Below are 4962 nucleotides of genomic sequence, written 5' to 3' on the forward strand. Positions count from 1 at the left end.
ACAAAAATATATACATAATTACCTTGTTTGTGTTCCTTTTCTCCGTTTAAATATTAAAAAATGAATTGGCCTTTGAAGAATTTATTTTATTTACTTAGGTGGGGTGATGTTTTAAGGTGTGGTGTGGACCATCGTGGTCGTCCTATATAAGAGGAAAGGGGTGCTTGGACATTGACAGAGGCGTCGAGAAACGAACCATTTGGTGGTCGAGTTAGTGAACATGGCAACTCTTTCGTTTCTCGTTCCATTGTCAGTATGTATATGCAATGGTGGTCGTGGTGAATTTGCCACACGGTATGTGACGTGAGAAAATTTTATGACATTTCCATTGAAAAACGCACGCGGTAAGTATGTCGTAGGTTAGATTTTATTTTTATTTCATTGTTGAATTTTTAATTTCTTTTATTTCATTCATTAATGTCGCTTCCTTTCTTATTTTTTCAGGGTGGATGGTGGTATGGAAAAGGCCAGGTTATTCAATAGAACTTGTAACCAATTGAATAATAGATATCTTTCCTGTAAAATGGCAGGAAATAGTTCGGCCGGAGACCTTAAGACTAAAATTGTGAATAATGTCCTAGTGGTAGCCTTAGCTGCCCAAAATGCAAAAGTTAATTCTCTGAATCTCTCTCTAAGCACTGAGTTCAAGGCTGCTATGAATGAACTGAAAACAAATCCTTCTGTTAAGGCTGCTGTCGTAATATCGGCAAAGCCTGGCAATTTTATTGCTGGTGCTGACATAAGCATGTTAGAAAAATGTCAAAGCAAAGAGGAAGCAGAAAATATTTCCTTGGAAGGGCAACAACTCTTTAGTGATTTGGAAAATAGTAGCAAACCTATTGTGGCCGCTATAAAGGCAGTGTGTCTCGGTGGAGGGCTCGAGTTAGCAATGGCGTGTCATTATCGTATAGCAATGAATGATCGTAGCACAAAACTAGGTGTTCCTGAGGTGTTGCTGGGGCTACTGCCATGTGGTGGAGGCACAGTAAGGCTTCCTAACCTCACCTCCGTAACCACAGCAATGGATTTAGCACTTTCTGGGAAACAAGTTTCAGCTGAACGTGGGAAAAAATTGGTTTAATAGATTTGCTCGTTCCTCCTATTGGACCCGGATTAGCTCCAGCCGAACGTATACTTTATATGCCCTATGTGGGCTTTTGTCTGCTGGTGGCTAATGGATGAATCGAATTTCGAAGAAGCAGAACAATTTTTTAAACGCGCTATACATATACGTGCCGACTTTCGTAGTACTCTATTCAATTTGGCATTACTGCTAGCCGATGCAAATCGACCGTTAGACGCAGTACCGTACCTGAATCAGCTTATACGTCATCATCCCGACCATATTAAAGGTTTAATACTACTCGGTGATATTTATATAAATCACATGAAAGACTTAGATGTATCTGAGAAATGTTACCGTAGTATATTAAGCTATGAGCCGCACAATGTTCAGGGTTTACATAATTTGTGCGTAGTATTTGTGGAACGCAAAAGATTGGCGCGTGCAAATGCATGCCTATGTTATGCGCACTATTTAGACCACAAGAGGATTACATTCTACGTCATTGGCAAATTGTACAGCAACGCTTAGAGAAGTTAAACAAGTTACCTCGAACGTCGGAAGAGCGACAAGTCGCTTATGCCGATTACGAGCCTGATGAATTTAAATTGATAGTGACGTCAACAAAGATGGTGGCTAAAGTGCAACAAGAAGCAAAGCCGCATCAACTCACAAATCAGCATCATCAGTAAAGGGGCAGTAGTGTTGTTAATAAGATCCCTCATAATATACGATACAATATACTGAGCTGAGTAAGTTGAAATTATATTTATCAATGGCATAATATAAAGATTAAGCAATTTAAGAAATATAGTATAATAAAGAATTTTTTTATTATAGATATATGAAGAGTATTTAATAGTAGTAATTATCATGTACTTAAAACAAGTATATAAATATGTATTACGTGTATGCGCTGTTCTAAAATTGTATTGGAACTAAACTAATCCATAATAAAAATCGTGAACATTTATCTAGATTTAGATAGGAGATTATCAATCCATTACGCGTATGCCAGAGCTTTATTGAGTTTTCTCATATGTAGCCTCACTTAGACATGGGGGGAGGTAGTTTTGATATGTAGAAATTAAACAGAAGCGGGGATTAGAACACCACCCTGTGGTACCCCCTGTTTAATTTTCCTTGGTTTTGAGATGTCGTTTCTAAATTGAACCGACGCCTGCCGACCATTCAAACAATTTGCGGTCCATCCTTTTAGAAAACGGGGAAGGTGTGAGCCTTCTATGTCTTGGAGTGGCATGCCGTAGTTGACTGTCAAAAGCTTTTGGCAGGTCAAGTGCCTCGAGCAGGGTCCTATGTTGAGGTTTTTCCTGATTTAGTCCGTAATTAATGTGAGTTACCTATTTGAATAAGTATTTGTTAATATTTTAGAAGCGGGCAAAAGATCGCTAGTGGTGGATCTCTGAAAAAGGTGTCGATATACCAAATTTCCTTACATTCGGCCGATTCATGGCATATAAAAAGTTGTCAGTTATGAACAACGTTTTCTGAACGGGGTGGTCCTTTCGCTGGTGGTTTCGCCGGCTTTCCGAGTGTATTTCTGCCATGAAAAGTTTCTCGAAAAATTAAAAATAGCACGACGCTGTTAAACTGTTAACTCCATTCACAAAAAATTTCTCAGCAAAACGAAAAGCGCCACTGCTTGATAACTTAAGATGTTTTGAGATTGTTATGGAGTTAGCAGCTTGTCATAATTTTGTCGGAGTTAGTGATTCTGGACACTAAAACACATAATTATCTTGCCGCCATGGGCAGATCGTGGGTTTAGTTGAACTATGGAGTTCTTACCACATAGTGGACGATATTTGTTTTGGCTCAGTGAGGACATTTCTTTAGGGTACCTTTTGGAATCGAGTTACCCGTCGGGGTTTTGACGGGGAACGATGAATGTGGAATCGGTTTATGTTTCGGATGTTCATAGGTTTACGAAAGCGCATGATTACTTGGTGTTGATACTTTTCATAAACCCTATGATCAACGGTATTCGAATGACGATGCGTACTGCAGGTTTTTATTTTATTGTTGGCATCGGGCATTTGGCCGAGTGCGGAGGTGTTCTGTGATCCTCGCTCTGGGTGAGCGAGTGAACTTGGGTTGATTTGATGGGAATTAAGAAAGATAATGGGCTGAAAGCCTTTAGGCTCTGTGGCCGATCAGTTCGCCCTTCTGCTGTAGGCTTTTATGATGTCCTCGTTATGGGATAACGAGTGAATGGGATGGTTTCTGGTGTCCTCGCTCGGGGCGAGCGAGTGAATTTGGGGATTTTCTGGTGTCCTCGCTCTGGGTGTGCGAGTGACTTGTGGGGTTTTCTGTTCAGGGGGCTCTCGGTTAGTATTGTTAAATCACATAGAAAAAAAATGTTTTTTTTGTTTGCGAGCTTTTGCTAAGCTCTCATGCGTCCTCGTGCCTCTCGCTCCCTTTCCCCATTGCCCACCAGTAGCAAGGTGTAGGATTCCCTCCAGTAGACTCGACACGAGATCGGGGGTAGAGAAAAAAAAAGGAAGATGTAGGATCGCCCTCCGGCAGACTCGCACCATCACGAGACCGGGGGGTTGATTATATTTAGGGCCTCGGGAGAGACACAAGCTTGGGGATAGCGGGGCAACACAGCGCGTGGTTGAACGCGTCTTTATGTCCCGCGCTCCCCTTCCCCATTGCCATCGCGTAGTACGTTTTGAATTCCCCTCCGGTAGACTCGCACCATCACGAGACCGGGGGGTTGATTATAATATATGGCTCGGGAGAAACGCAGGTTTAGGGATAGATAGACAGGAAGACGCGGGTTCCTTAATTTGCTTTCTATGCTATCACCAACCGTGGGCCTCTGATTTTAGGTAGCTGGGGGAAATAGAGTTTGGTTTTTTGGGGTTTTGTAAGGCGGACTTTGGCCCCTTACATTTAGGGCAGTTTAATCCTCCTTGTCGTGGGACGGAAGGAGTACCAATTTCGTAATTGGTCTAGTGGTTTGTCCCTTGTTTGTATGAACTTCAACAACACGCACACGGTTATCAGAGCCTGGGTGTGTTTTGACGATTCTCCCCATTCTCCACTCGTTGGGTTGGAGGTTGTCCTCTTTGATAACAACTTGGTCTCCGGGTTTTAAGTTAGGTTGTAGATGTTTCCACTTGTGGAAAGTGTGATGGAGGGCTTTGAGTTTCTGCCACCGATTGATCATCGAGGCAGGGCTCTCAATCGCATCCGGCTCTGGCGGAGCCAGTAGATGGCTGCCAGTGAGGAAATGTCCTGGAGTGAGCGGCTCTAGGTCCGTCGGGTCATTGGACGCCGGGCTGAGCGGCCGCGAGTTCAGGCATGCCTCGATGCAGTACAAGAGGGTATGGAATTCCTCGAGGGTGAATTTGTGTGGTGAGGCTATCTTTTTGAAATGGCTTTTGAAGCTTTTCACTCCCGCCTCCCACAGCCCTCCCATATGGGGAGCGCCCGGAGGGATGAAATGCCAAGTGAGTGATTGGTGGCTGTACTTCGAGACAGCATTGTCTCGGGCTTGTGAAATGAAAGTTTTGAATTCCGATCGTAGGGATCGTGAAGCTCCGACAAAGTTTGTCCCGTTGTCGGAGTAGACGTTTTTGGGACATCCGCGTCTAGATATAAAACGGGCAAAAGCCGCAAGAAATGATGGGGTGCTGAGGTCAGTAGTGGCCTCCAGATGAATCGCTCGTTTGGAAAAACACACGAAAAGGCAGACATAGCCTTTGGATAGTCGACACCCTCTACCGCGGTAACTTTTGATGTCGAAGGGTCCGGCGAAGTCGACTCCAGTATTCGTGAATGCACGGCTGAAAGTCATTCGGGGCGATGCACAATACGTTGAAATTTGGTGTGATTTTCGTTCACCCAAATTTGTCGATACATCTTTTCGA

At 43.3% G+C, this 4962-nt stretch overlaps 1 pseudogene; it reads left to right on the forward strand.

Annotated features, from left to right (window-relative positions):
• The first annotated feature begins 1174 nt into the window (after positions 1-1174).
• On the forward strand, positions 1175-1755 carry LOC137239892 (protein O-mannosyl-transferase Tmtc3-like; annotated as a pseudogene).
• The last annotated feature ends 3207 nt before the right edge of the window (positions 1756-4962 follow it).

The sequence above is a fragment of the Eurosta solidaginis genome, chromosome 1 (assembly GCF_040869045.1).
Source record: "Eurosta solidaginis isolate ZX-2024a chromosome 1, ASM4086904v1, whole genome shotgun sequence".
NCBI lineage: Eukaryota > Metazoa > Arthropoda > Insecta > Diptera > Tephritidae > Eurosta > Eurosta solidaginis.